At 33.3% G+C, this 16,139-nt stretch overlaps 1 long non-coding RNA gene across 1 annotated transcript in view; it reads left to right on the forward strand.

The window, feature by feature from the left end:
* The window catches only part of LOC123386341, a 32,254-nt gene extending 24,591 nt beyond the window's left edge, over nt 1-7,663 (forward strand). The window contains exon 3 of the long non-coding RNA XR_006600124.1: nt 7,288-7,663. This is a non-coding gene — a long non-coding RNA (uncharacterized LOC123386341). The remainder of the gene's footprint in view (nt 1-7,287) is intronic.
* Nucleotides 7,664-16,139: the final 8,476 nt, after the last annotated feature.

The following is a 16,139-nucleotide window of genomic DNA, read 5'->3' on the forward strand; positions in this document are numbered from 1 at the left end:
GTGCTGACAGCTCAGAGCCTGGAGCCTCCTTCAGATCCGGTGTCTCCCTCACTCTCTGCCCCTCCCCTGCTTGTGCTCTGTCTCTCTTTGTCTCTCAAAAGTGAATAAATGTAAAAAAAAATTAAAAAAAAGAATTTTCAAAGCATTGATATTTATACCATCATTATATTAGTTGCTATTATCCTAATATTTACTGACAGGACATAAATCTAGAATGCAATGATAATATAATACTCTTTTTTAACAAAAGAAGGCAAGGGCATAAAGGACTAATTGTGCATTCTATATAAAATATGTACACGATTAGAAAAATCACTGTTCAGTGTCCTGGGAAGGAAATGGCTAGGAAAGAGTATCTTCACAAAAATGTTTTTTCCAGCTTATTTTTATAGCATCTTTTTTTAGAAGTAAACAGTGAATGCCAAGATATTTAGAAAAATTAATTATGTCTCCAGGCCAACAGCATTTTCAAAACTACATTAAAAAAAAGGGGGGGGGGGGTAGAAGGGTCTGCAAGAAGATGCTCAAAATGTATACTAATATTTATGTAATATTAATAATAAACCTATTTGCAAATAGAATTAAAATAACAGAAATGTATTCTCTCATATATCTGAAGGCCAAAAGCCAAAGTCAGTTTCACTGACCTAAATAAAATAGGCCATACTCCATCCAGAAAAACCAAGGGAGAATGTTTTCCTTGCTTGACAATTTTCCTTTCCCCTTTCTTGTAAGGATTCATGTGATTTCACTTAGAACCCACCTAGATAATCCAGAATAATCTACCCCTGTCAAGATTTTAATTTAATCACATCTGCAATGACACTTTTCTTTTTAAATTACTTATTTTTGTATGTATAGTTGACATGCATGTTACATTAGTTTTGGTGTATGACATAGTGATTTAACAACTTTGTGTGTTATTTTATGATTATTACAGGTGTACCTGCCATATTTTACCATACCATCCTATCGCAATACCGCTGAGTATATTCCTAATGCTGTACCTTTCATTCTTGTAATTTACACATACCATAACTGGAGGTCTCCTTTTAAAGTAAAATGTACAAGTTCTAGGGATTAAGGACCTAATATCTCTAGGTGACCTTTATTCAGCCCATTACCAGTAAATAGAATAGGACATATATTAAAAAGTTATAAAAACATATACAGTACTTTTTGGGACAGAAGAAAAAAACTGATGATACTGAAACAAACAATTGCAATGCTTCTCTACTCACTAATATCTTAGATAAATATATTTAAAGTAACCTTAATTAACAAGGCTGCCAAAGAACTGATTCTTCTTCTTTAGATAAATATGATTTCTTATTTTTTTTAATGTTTGTTTATTTTATTGGGGGGTGGGCAAAAAAAGAGGGGGAGAGAGAATCCTAGGCAGGCTCCATGCTGTCAGCCCAGAGCTCAACGCAGGGCTTGATCTCACAAACCACACACGAGATCATGACCTGAGCTGATATTAAGAGATGGGCACTTAACTGACTGAGCCCCAGGTGCCCGTACATCAATTTTCAATTCTATACTATTGAATTTTAATGGATGGATAAGAATTTCAATAAATTAATTATTCATCTGTTAGAGAAAATAAAATACATAACCTATTTTATTCTACATTTATGAAAAAGTCTTAAATGTCACCCATGTTGTATACACACCCACCTACACACACACCCACACTCACACATACCCACACCCACACCCACACATACCCACACCCACACCCACACACATACACATATATATATGTACATATGTACATATATATGTGTGTATATATATATACATATATATATATGTGTATATATATATATATATATATATATATATATATATTTGTTCTCCTACAGCCCCTTACATTGGAAGATGTAAACTCCCCTGTCCTTTGGTGTGGACTAAAATACAACAATAACTTCCCTTGTAATTCACAGATTTTAAAAGGCCATTTTAAGACAAAAGAATACATCTCAAGTTGGTAATTGGAGCATGTCATCACATTTATGTTTATATATTGATGTTAGAAACTGATGTAGAATGATCTCTTCTTTCTTCCTCTCTTTTGTGTTATGCATCTGAAGTGGAAAGGGATTGGGACAGATTTGGTTTCTTGTCTTCCTTTCTCCCTCTCCAGTCCTTCTGCACTCACTAGAGCCATCTTGCTCTCAGCTGGGCTATGAGTAGATGTGGGGGGGGGGGGCGGTAAAGGGAGATAGGAGGTAGGACACTGTTTCTTAAGCTAGGTGACCTAGAGTACCCTTGGTCTGATGGGTAGTTGAAGCTGGTCTCCCTAAGTTGCCTAGAGAAGATTCCACTAATCCACTCCTGAGCATGTTGTGATTCATTAGCAGATCCTTCCTGGACTAACAGTTTCCTTAATGGCATGCCTGAATCTTGGAATTTCATTTCCCTTTATCAGCCACAGGGTGTTTGGTGTAATAAATGCAGTCTCCTTTTGCTAATACTTACTTAACCTATCAGGATGCCCTATTGAAAATGGTCTGTGGCAACCCCATCATGGGCCAAAGATCAAATGGAAACATTCAACCATATAGCAAACCCTGAAAAAGTTTTCTGGACTCTGTTTCTAAAACAGTGAGCCTTATGAAATTTCTTTTCCACTTTAAAAAGTCCTGAAGGAATAGTTGGGGGATTGGAATTCAGACCTGCATCCACAATTCCAATATGGCTTTCCAAAATCTGCCTCAGATATGAATCCTTGATCTAACCTGCAATGGACATATTTACATATTATAAGTTTTCCAACTATTCATCAGTAGGGTAATAGCCTCATAAAACTATTTTACAAATCTCCCATTCTCCTGTTCTGATCCTTTTTATATTCTTGGGGGAGGTGCTAAAACTCAAAAGTGATGGTCGATTTTCTCTGAAAACTCCATATGCATATTGGTCTCACAATCATTTTGGTATCTAATTTTGTCTCACTGACATTTCAATAGAAACTTAGGAAGAGTGAGTCCTTTATAATGTCCTGTTACAAGGATTTAAAATGCAGGAAGCTAGCATATTTTTGTATGTAATGGAAATGTTGTATTTTTAATGGACAGTATAAATGCAAATAGGGGGAGAAAGAATTCTTAGGGTTTTATATTTTACTTTTATAAAGAAAGAGCATCATATTCAGATTAAACAGAGACAGGCACCATCACATCAGAGTTACTCCACAGAGGGGATATTAAAGCTTGAGCATTCCAAGTAAAAGGCACATTATAGCTTTTCAAACACCTAATTTCTCTCAGTGGTGTGGGAGATATAATGATAGGTAGCACTTCTGCAACTTAAGTGGCTCTTATACATCATCTACTTTTAAATGGCATAAACTGCTTTGCAGTTTTTAATTTTTCGATCTTCAAGGAAGTATAAGAGTAGAGCAATCATGTACGTAAGATCATCATACTTTTTTAGTCTTTCAAAGCAACAATTTGTGACTCCAAATACAGGGTTGTATTTAATGTTTTTGGATTCTTTTAGACTTTTTCTCTGGTTAGGTAAAAAGTTGAAATTAACTTTTTTCTTATGCTAATACATACCATGGATCATGTAAGATAGGATATGGTCTGCTTACCTTTAAAAAGAAAACAATATATGTAAGAGAAAATAATACCAGGTAATACAATACCACCTAAGTGGTATACTTAGGCCAATAGATGTTAAGATAATAGGATATGTGGTGCTTTCTGATATAAATTTGAAAAGTCTTGCCCTTAGCAACTTCTTACTAGACATGTCTCTGGAGGCAAGGGGAATGAAAGCAAAAATGAACTATTGGGACTTCATCAAAAGCTTCTGTACAGCAAAGAAAAGAATCAATAAAACTAAAAGGAAACCTACAGAAAGGGAGAAGATATTTGCAAATGACATACGCATCCAAAAAGCAAATAATCCAGTTAAGAAATGGGCAGAAAACAGAAATAGGCAATTTTTCAGAGAAGACATCCAGATGGCCAACAGACACATGAAAAAATCCTAAACATCACTCCCTCACACCCATCAGAATGGCTAAAATTAACAATTCAGGAAACAACAAATGTTAACAAGGTTGTGGAGAAAGGGGAACCCTCTTACACTGTTGAGGGAATGCAAACTGGTACAGCTACTCTGGAAAACAGTATGGAGGTTTCTCAAAAAGTTAAAAATAGAACTACCCTATGACCCAGCAATTGCACTACTAGGTATTTACCTAAAGGATGTAAAAATACTGATTTGAAGGGACATATGCACACCAATGTTTATAGCAGCATTATCAACAATAGACAAATTATGGAAAGAGCCCAAATGTCCATTGATTGATGAATGGATAAAGAGGATGTGCTATGTATGTATGTGTGTGTGGATATTTTATATATGGGCATATATATATATATATATATATATATATATAGTCTCACAATATATATGTATATATGTATGTATACACACACACACACACACACACACACACACAAAAGAATATTACTAAGCCATCAAAAAGAATGAAATCTTGCCATTTGCAATGACGTGGATGGAGATAGAGTGTATTATGCTAAGCAAAATAAATCAGAGAAAGACAAATACCACAAGATTTGACTCATAAATGGAATTTAGGAAACACAGCAGATGAACATGGGGGAAGGAAAAAAAGAAAGAAAAGCAAATCATAAAAGACTTTTATCTATAGAGAATAAACTGAGGGTTAATGGAGGGGAGGTAGGTGAGGAATGGGTTATATGGGTGATGCATATTAAAAAGGGCACTTGTTGGGATGAGCCCTGAGTGTTGTATGTAAGTGATAAATCACTAAATCCTACTCATGAATTCTACACTATATTTTAACTAACCAGAATTTAAATTAAAAAATTAAAAAAATACAAAAATCCCTCAAAAAATTAAAAAAATAAAAATAATTAAAAATAAAAATAAAAAAATTAAGAATCTGAATGCAATTTTCAATGAACACAATTTAGTATCGTGGTGAATATGGAAAGCATGTGTTAAGCTGTGTCTTCACTCAGTCAACACACCCTCTGGGCTGGTAAACCAATCAATTATATTGTTCCTGACAGATAAAGTGAGTGGCATATATCAACTGATTTTAGGCAAGTATTTTTTTCCATTTTTTTTTTGTTTTTTAGGCAAATATTTTGGTAACTATTCTAAGGCTTTAACTAAAGATTCAAAGAAATATTAATCATTCAGTTGTACATTTATAATTTGTTTAAACTGCAAATGGGAAATATTAAATGCCTAATAATTGATTTATTAAATAAATTATGAATATAATTTTATATACCTATAATTTTGTACTTAGCCACCACAATGATTTTACTTTGACTATATGGATATAGATATGTATTGACTATATATAAATATGTATACATCCTCTCTGGCCATTCTCAAGGGATATGAAACAAAATACTAGCAGTCCTCACTGCTGAATACATAAATGACTTGTGTTTGCTTTCTTTTCTTGTTTCTATGTATTTTTATATACCCCAGAAATAAAACAAAAATTGCTTTAACACCAGGAAAATAAAACAAAAATATTTTTTGTTGTTAGGCAATAAATCCATCTCCTGTAAATAAGGGAGGATAGGCTGATCTTGGAAAAGTTTTAGTGAAGAATAGAGTTATTGGCTGCATTCATTCAATGAATAATCAGTAAGTATGCTGTGTCAAGCACTATGCTTGGCATTGAGAGTAAATTAGAGCATCAGGCAGGGAACATGTTTCCTGAATTTACTCAGTTAAAAAAACCTAAAGAGTCCTCGTAATCATCACAGTTTCTCCCTGATACTAATAAATACGCAATAACAAAATATAAATTCTGTGGGGAAAAAAAATCACTGAGTGTCAGGGGTGTCTTTCTCCAAGAAAACTAAAAGAGCATAGAGCATAATAAGGCAAGATTTATGCCTGCATATACATTGGAATGTGTTCCACGTCAGAAACCCTGAGATTAGAAAACCCAAATCTTTATAAAGGGCAGTAAGCCTCCCTACTCTTTGCTTTGGAGGGAGCTATTACCTTTATTATACTGAGCATTAGGCATGCTTCCAGAGTAACACAACATCCTGATCCTCCAAGAGTAAAGCAAAGGCAGTTAGGGCCTCACACAAGATGTGCACAAGTGGAAAGGCCCAGGGAGAATTGCCTCTCAATAGAGAAGAGACTAAAAAGGACACTAATGAGAAGCAAGAAGAAAACAAATGTAAAGCCAAGAAAAGTGTTAAGAGAAAGAAAAAAAGGGAGTGACTGGGTTGCCCAATGGGTTAAGCATCTGACTTAGGCTTGAATAACGATCTCGCAGTTCATGAGTTCGAGTCTGCACAGGGTTCTCAGCGCAGAGCCCACTTCAGATCCTCTGTCCCCTCCTCTCTGCCCCTCTCCAGCTTGTTCTCTCTCTCTCTCTTTCTCAAAAATCAATAAACATTTTTTAAAAATTTAAAAATGTAATAAAAAAGTCAACGTTGGTAAATATTGAGAAATCAAGTCATAAAATGAATGAAGTACCCACTATATTTAACAACATGGAAGACATCATAAGTGATTCAGTTCACATTTTTGATAGCATATAATAAAAAATAGCTGAGAACTTGAAGAAGAAGGAGATCCTACCTCCTCTTTTGTTGGAGAAGACTTAGTTGCACCTGTTGTCTTGATGTAATGACTAATAGCATCCTTGTTAACTTTAAAAAGTATCTTGGTTTGGACTATAAACTATCTTTGGTTAATAGAAGAGTCTATTGAAGTAAAATAAGAGCAGAGTATCTAAGACCAAGAACGATAAGAACATGGGCCACCCCAAATCTTTCAGTGGAGAATTTATGAACATTTTCTGGAGGAGTACTGATCAATGACAGTTTTTAGTTTGTGTATCTCACTATTTAAGTATTTAAATCCTATTTAAAGATGTATAAATCGTTCACTTTGGTTTAGCTGACTCTGCAGTTATTTTAATCAGCTCTAGCCAAGAAATATCAGAAAGATAAAAGAAATTTTCACTGAAGAAATGTTAATGAGCCATGAACCAGCAGCTGTCTCACTTGATATTTCTTACAGTGATAGTAAAAAGGGAAAAGTTTAGGTGGCACTGTGGGAGTAAAGCCAGATTAGACTGGATAGAAATATGACTGGAAAAATAGAGATTACATATACAGACCATTCCTACAAAATATTTGGCTGTGAAAGGGAATAGATGAGGGTATCACTGATGTTGATGGGAAAGGGGTTAAAGATACAGGAGAGTCTGTAACAATTTATGTAATTTCTCAGTGGTGAAGATACACTGCACAGGGAGTATGATTGGTTCCTGGCAGGAAGAAGGCATTTCATCCATTATAACCAGAGATAGGAAGGAAAACACAGAAGATACAGGTGAGTTGGAGATTCGATGTCAAGAAGGTGAGAAAGCTCTTAGCTGACGGCATATTCTTTTATGTGAACCATAAAATAAGATCATATGTTAAAGATCAGGTTGGGGAAGGGCAGCTTTAGGAAGGGTAAACACGAAGTTGTTTTAGAGGCTAGAAAAATGAGGACAAAATAAGACTTCTAAAACTTTGGTCCATATTAGTATTTATAAAGGTATAGTGTTATCAACTTGCCAATTATGGGATTCATAGTGACAGTAGCCATATTTGTGTCAAATAATAGCATATGTAGTTTATTAGTGGTACATAAGATTTTAAATTTCAGAATAAGTGCTCAATCTATATTTTCTTTCTCAAAAGATATTAGTAAGACTTACTGAATGATTCATTCCTTTTATTTTTGAACATATGGTAATTTTAAATCTGGAGAGTAAACATATTTTTAGAAGAAATAGTAGGATTATAAAAGCAATTTTGTTTTCTCCATAAATCTCATGTCTCATACATTATTCATAAGTGGAAAGATTTGGATATTTTCAGTATCTTCTAATTAGAAGAAGCATTTTACTTGGAAATTAAGAGATACTGGGGAGAACCTGGGAGAGAAGGGAACAAGATGCTGTTTACAGGGCCTGTGTGGGACTGGGTCAGAGTATTCACTTAACAACCATTGGTTGAATGGGGGCATCTGGTGGGGGGGATATGGGAAAGAATATAAATGAGTAAATAAGTAGGACAGAGACCAGAACAGACCAGAGATTTAATTTGAAAATTTATTATTTAGGATATAGAATATTCCTTTGACTAGACTGTCTACCAGACACTATTTCTTAGAAATCTCAGCATGGTCTTAGTTGCAGGATACAAATTTATCTCTCTATCTTTCTGCAACAATTATCCCCTTCTCTTAAGGCACTTGTAATTTCATAGTTTGGGGGTAGAGGTCAAGTAAGTTAAATTGCTAAAGTATGTCTCTTCATTTTTTTTTCTCATGGAGCATGATGTTTAAATTGTAAGAATTAATCATATTTTATTTGAATCTCCTTATATCACCTATGATGCGTAGTCCTTGTCACCTTTAAAATTATTCCCTCTTTGTTTTCTCAAACTGTCCATTTACCTAGAAATCTGTAACTTCCTCTAAGAAATAATCAAATTATATGAGAGTTTAGGTCTGTGAATTTAAAACTTATGTATATATCTTTATCAGTATTTGGTTGATTTTTTTTCTGAAGCTTATCTGCTATACACACAAAAATATGAATTAATATATTGTCATAATCTGAGTCTATGTTTCAAAACTTATGATCCTTATTTTGTTGTATTGAGAGATTATTTGCCCTTCTCTGGACTCTGGTACGACCACACTTTATAACTTCAATTTGAAGAATGTAACAGATACTGAAAACTGTGGGTTAAAATAGTAACTCTGCAGCTGTGGAGTTTTTTGTTGTTTTGTTTTGTTTTGTTTTGTTTTACTTTGAGTAGCACACAGTTATATTTCACCCTTTATCTCTTCATAGATTTTGAGTTAATGTAACTATTCAAAAAATTTTGCATTTCTTTTTTTTTTTTTTAATTTTTTTTTTTCAACGTTTATTTATTTTTGGGACAGAGAGAGACAGAGCATGAACGGGGGAGGGGCAGAGAGAGAGGGAGACACAGAATCGGAAACAGGCTCCAGGCTCTGAGCCGTAAGCCGTAAGCCCAGAGCCCGACGTGGGGCTCGAACCCACGGACCGCGAGATCGTGACCTGGCTGAAGTCGGACGCTTAACCGACTGCGCCACCCAGGCGCCCCAAAAAATTTTGCATTTCGATGTAGCATAGAGTATTACTATATTCTCACTTGTGCTATATTCTTTTACATACTATTCTTTGGTTTGAGTTGGGGGTTGTATATTTGTTTGCCTATTTGTTGGTCCAATTCTAACACTTCCTTTCCATTGACTTGTTATTAATCTTATTCTTTTAAATTTTACACTTGAGATTATACTAGGCACCCCAAAATTAAAATCTAGTATAAATTGTTATTTTTGTAACTTTCTAAATGATACAAAGACATTGAAGAAATAGGGGCACCTGGATGGCTCAGTTTGTTGAGAGTCAGACCTCAATTGAGGTCATGATCTCACAGTTCATGAGTCTGAGCCCCATGTTGGGTTCTGTGCTGAAGGCTCAGAACCTGGAGCCTACTTCAGATCCTGTGTCTCCAGCTCACTCTGCCCCTCCCCCCCCTTTCTCTCTCCCTGAAAAATAAAGAAACATAAAAAAAATTTTAAAAAGACATTAAAGAAATTTAACCTTAATTCTTTTCTAATTTATGTACTATTTTTGATGTATATTTGAGTTTATATATGTAAATATATTTATGTATATTATATGTAAAAGCATAATATATTATATATATATATATATATATATATATATATATATATATATATAATTTAATACTCCCAAACCAATATTGGTATTTTTCCTAAATCATTTGTATGTGTATTGGTCTATATATTTTTCAATTTTTTTTCTTTGTAATTATTTTGTCATTTTTTTTAGGTCTGAAGAGTGCCAATTGATGTGTCCCTTTATGTCAATCTGTTAGTTTCAATTCTGTTTTGTTTTATTGAAAATCTATTTATTTTATATTCAAATATAAATTAATAACTGTTTAAAATCATAGACTTTATATTTCAGCATGAAGATTCCACTCTATTGTCTTCTGTGTTCCACATTCCAGTGCAATAATGTGATCTCATTACTACCTCTTTGAAAGTTACCTACCTTTTTTCTGTTTTTAAAGTTATTTTATCATCTTTGATTTGAAATAGATTTTAGAAAAATGTGGCTTTCAGTTGTTTCTTCGCCATTTTTTTCCTGCCTCTTCTTTTCATCCGTATACAATTACATCAGACTTTTTCACTCTATTTTCATTATGTCTTACCTCTGTATTTTCTAGTGTTTTGTCTCATCATGCTTCATTTGGATAGTTTCTTTGGACTTTTTCCTTTCATTAACAATGATATCACATGCATGTAGAAAACATAAAATAATCTGTATAGAAATAAAATTGATATTTGAGGAAGATAAGGTGTGAATATAAAATTCTTCTACAACACTGGTTTGTATTTCTATCTACTAGTAGAAAACTAATATAAAATGAAAAATGTAAAGTGTCCATTATAATAGCATAAAAGTTATCAAATACATAGGAACAAATATTTATTTATTTATTTATTTATTTATTTATTTATTTATTTATTTATTTAATCTTAAGAGAGAGGTATATATAGAGAGAACAAGTGAGGGAGGGGCAGAGAGAGAGAATCCCAAGCAGGCTCTCCGCTGTCAGCATGGGGCTTGCCACAGGACTCAGTTCAGGGCTTGAAATCACGAACCATGAGATCATGACCTGAGCTGAAATTAAGAGTGAGATGCTTAACCGAGACACCCAGACCTCCCCTATAGGAACAAATCTTAAAAAGATGTCAAGGTCTTTGGGAACCTGGGTAGCTCAGTCAGTTAAGCACCAGACTTGGGCACAGGTCATGAAAGTGTGGTTGGTTAGTTCAAGTCCCATATCCTCTCTTCTGCTGTCACCCTGGAGCCCACTTTGGATCCTCTGTCTTCCTCTCTCTTCTCTTCCCTCCCTCACCTGTGTATACTCTATCTCAAAGATAAATAAACATTAAAATAAGTAAATAAAAATAATAAAAAAGATGTGTGATATCTCTACATTGCAAACTGTAAGAAAATTGCTGAGAGAAAAGAAGCCCTATATTTAATAAAGAGATATATCTTTTGGTATGCTATAATCTTTTGTTCCTGATATGAATGCTAGTTACAAGTATGTGAAAATTTGTATCACTACTCATTTATGATATTCACTTTAATTTTTTTTATTTTTTAATTTCAAGTGTAATTAACATACAGTGTTATATTAGTTTCATGTACAATATAATTCAACAATTGTATACATTAGTCAATACTCATCAGGATAAGTGTTCTCTTAATCGCTTTCATTTATTGCACCCATCTCCCCACCCACGACCCCTCCTCCAACTACCAGTTATTTGTATCTGAGTTTATTTTTTATCTGTTTTCTTTGTTTTGTTTCTTAAATTCCACATAGGAGTGAAATTATATATTTGTCTTTCTCTAACATGTTTCATTTAGTATTATACTAGATCTATCCATGTTTTGCATGTTTCATGTATTGCATGCATTTCCACTGAATGTATTAGAAATGGAAAGATGTTATTCTTTTTTATGAATGAGTACTTTTCCATTGTATAGTTATACAACTTCTTGATCCATTCACCTTTAGATGGACACTTGGGCGTTTCCATGTCTTGGCTAATGTAAATAATGCTACAATAAACACAGGGTCTTCCTGAATTAGTGTTTTTGCTTTCATTGGGTAAATTTCAGCAGTGGAATTACTGGATCATATGGTAATTCTTTTTTTTTTTTTAATTTTTTTTTCAACGTTTTTATTTATTTTTGGGACAGAGAGAGACAGAGCATGAACGGGGGAGGGGCAGAGAGAGAGGGAGACACAGAATCGGAAACAGGCTCCAGGCTCTGAGCCATCAGCCCAGAGCCTGATGCAGGGCTCGAACTCACGGACCGGACCGCGAGATCGTGACCTGGCGGAAGTCGGACGCTTAACCGACTGTGCCACCCAGGCGCCCCGGTAAATCTATTTTTATTTTTTTAAGAGCCTTCATACTGTTTTCACAGTGGCTGCATCAATTTACATACTCACCAACAGTGCACAAGGGTTTATTTTTTTCCACATCCTCACCAACACTTGCTATTACTTCAGTTTTTGATTATAGCCATTATCACAGGGGTAAAGTGATATCTCACTGAGGTTTTCATTTATATTTCCCTAATGATTACTGATGTTGAGCATCTTTTCATGTGTCTGCTGGCCAGCTGTATGACTTCTTTGGCAAAATGTCTATTCGGGTGCTCTGTCCATTTTTAATCAGATTATTTGTTTTTTTGGTGTCAAGTCCTAGAAGTTCTATATAGATTTTGGAGAGCAACCCTTTATTGGGTATAATGTTCAAGTTTCTTCTCCCATTCAGTAAATTGCCTTTTCATTTTGTGAATGGTTTCCTTGACAATGCAAAGAGAAAGCTTTTTATTTTCATGTATTCCCAATAGTTTCATTTTACTTTTGTTTCCCTTGCCAAAGGAGACATTTCTAGAAAAATATTTCTGTAAGTAGTGTCAGATCACTGTCTATGTTTTCTTCTAGGAATTTTATGGTCTCAGATCTCACACTCAGGTCCTTAATCCATTTTGAGTTTATTTTTGAGTATGATATAAGAAAGTGATCCAGTTTCATTCTTTTGCATGTAGCTGTCCATTTTTCTCCACACCATCTGTTGAAGAGAATGTCTTTTACCCATTGTATATTCCGGTTCTTTTGTTTTAGATTAATTGACTATATAATCATGGGTTGATTTCTGGGTTCTCTATTCTGTTCCACTGTTCTATGTGTCTATTTTTTCATTAGTACCCTACTGTTCTGATTACTACAGATTTATAGTTTATCTTAAAATCTTGGATTGTGATACCTCCAGTTTTGTTCTTCTTTTTTAAGTTGCTTTGGCTATTGGAGGTCTTTTGTGGGTCCATGCATTTTGAGTATATTTGTTCTGGTTCTGTGAAAAATTCTTTGGATATTTTGACAGGAATTGCATTATATCTGTAGATTGTTTGGGTTACTATATATATATATATATATATATATATATATATATATATATATATGTGTGTGTGTGTATATATATATATACACACACACATTATATATATATACACACATATATATAAATATATATACATTTTAACAATTTAATTATTATATTTACATTATACATTATATATACATTAATATATATATAATGTATAAATATATACATTTTAACAATATTTGTTCTCCCAATCCATGAGCATGAAATATCTTTTCATTTGTTTGTGTCATTTTCCATTTGTTTTATCAGAGTTTTATAGTTATCAGAGTACAGGACTTTTACCTCTTTGATTAAGTTTATTTCTAGGTATTTTATTATCTTTGATGCATTGTACATGGGATTGTTCTTAATTTCTCTTACTGCTTCATTATTAACATGCAGACATGCAACAGATTTCTGTATATTGATTTAGTGTCCTGTAACTTTACTGAATTAATTAATTAGTTCTACTACTTTTTTGCTGCAGTCTTTAGGGTTTTCTATGTATAGTATAATGTCATCTGCACAGAGTACAAATTTTACTTCTACCGTGTAAGTTTGGGTGTCTTTTATTCCTTTTGTTTGTCTGATTGTTGTGGCTTGGACTTTCAGTACAATGTTGAATAAAAGTGGTGAGAGTGTACATGCTTGTCTTATTGCTGATCTCGGGGCGGGAAAGCTCTCAGTTTTTCCCCATTGAGCAGGATGTTAGCTGTGGGTTTTTCATATAAGGCCTTTATTATATTGAGGTATGCTCCCTCTAAACCTTGAACGTATGCTGAATGTTGTCAAGTGATTTTTCTACATCTATTGAAATGACCGTATTATTTTAATACTTTCTCATGTTAATGCTGATACTTTTCTTAATCTATATTGCACTTTCCAGAAAAGTTCATTAGGAAAAGTAAACAAGACATTTACTGCGGAGGACCCATGAATAGGCAATTCCAAGAGAAATGAAAAGAATTAAAATTGCTGTAGATAGGGTTATATGGAGAGTTAAAACCATAGATGTAGATGTTTATTCATTCCACATACTAAAACGGAATGACAGCTTTAAAGGAATTAGTTGCCAGATCCTCAGCTTGCATGAATTCCATTTCCTAAAACTAATCTGCCAAACACATGCCTTCAGTCAAGAAATTGTGAGGTTCTTTTCCTTTCCCACTTTAAAAAAGAAAACAACAGTGTCTTTTACTCCTTTTGAATTTTGGTAACATGTCTTAAGGTTTTAAAACTTACAAAACAGCAATGAAAAAGACAATTTGAAATAGTTGTGTTCATAAAGCCTCCTTTGATCAAGACAGCACATAATACCAGTTCAGGCTTCAAATGTTTCCCCACCTTAAAGATAACTTCTGTTATAGAAAAACATTAAAAATGGGATCCTTGACCCATAGTGGTGTATTCTGAGTTCAGATAATTTGTTAAGTAAGGCAGCAAACATGATGACAATTTTAATTTAATGATCTTGTTTTTTTCCATACTATTTTATTGTTGAATAATGCATTGCTCCTATGAAGTGTCCTGGGACAGCAAAAAGATCATCAGAAAGAAATATTGAAGACTGTGGTACTAATTGTACTCAGATAACAGAGCAAAACACCATGCTTTGCTGTCTGCTTTTGGCTCTTACTCTCCTTCCTTTCTCTCTTCCTTCTTTTCTTCTTTCTTTTTCCCTTTCTTTCTTTCTATTTTCTTTTTCTCCTTTATGTCTTTCATCTATTTATCTATCTATCTGCCATCTATCTAACTAGTAAATAGAATATTCGACTATGTAACAAGCAAACATACATACTGGAAAATACAGACTCTCAACTTTTGTGTTCACACTTTCTTCATTCATAGGAATGAGAATCATGTTGGTGAATATTCTTGTTCATGAGTCAACTGTTGTTCCTCAGTTGCATATTTTGTGATTTCCAAAAATATAATCAAGAACACAATTTGCACAACTTTATAAAACCACCTTTTACGAAGTACCACAAATTATTATATCTTACATCTATATGCTGTTCCAATTCTGTCTTAAGCATAAGTAAAAGCTATTAATTATTAATATATATATATTAATTTTACCACAATTAAAATTATATCTATAACCCATAGCTAAAACTCTAGGTTTTGCCTTCTGACTCCAATATGATTTATGAATAAGTGCACAATCACAATATTTATGGAAATCGTCTTATAAAGAGGGAAGGAAGAACTCTTCAGAAATAATCAAATTAAATTAGAGGTCTTCAGGGTGTACAAACTCAGCAAATTTGATTCTTTTGCAGGTTATTGAGACCTAATTTTTCTATGTTTTGCTGTTTACAAACTAGGTAAAGTGTGTAACTATTAAAGGCAAATAATTCAGATGTATAAGAATAATTAATATAATCACAGACTCTCAGAGGCAAGGAATAAAACTAACCCAAATGTCTGTTGAATTCAATATGTTCCATCCTAAGATATAAAATCAGGTCTCCACTTTCATTTTCTACACAACAGAGGAATGGATTATTGTATTGGGAGGGTGGAAAATAAAATATAATTTTATTTAAGATGAAAACTACTTTTGTAATCCTGTCAAAATAGTCTCACTAATGACAATTTTAAAGAAGCACTGGCTTTTCTTCATTAATCTATTTCATATGTCTTGCAACAATTTTTTGGCATGAATTAATCAGTAATAATACAATTTGTTTCTGTAATTTAAAAATTCTATAATTAGTTCTTTTCGACTACTTACAGAAATCTACCATGTCAAAATATTAATAAGTCCAGCCATTGAATAGCATTTTTATGATACAATTTAAATTAGGTATTTTTCATAAAGACTTTCTAATCATTTGAAAATTTTGAATTGTCTTCAATAAGTTGGAATGGCAATAGCTCAGATTATCAAAAAGTGTATAAATGGTAACAGAAAAACTGGGTTAAATTCCATTTTTTTGAAAAGTGACATTAGAATTCATGTTACTAGTGATGAAAGATATCTATAATAAAATATTCACTGAATA

Source organism: Felis catus, chromosome B3 (assembly GCF_018350175.1).
Source record: "Felis catus isolate Fca126 chromosome B3, F.catus_Fca126_mat1.0, whole genome shotgun sequence".
Lineage (NCBI taxonomy): Eukaryota > Metazoa > Chordata > Mammalia > Carnivora > Felidae > Felis > Felis catus.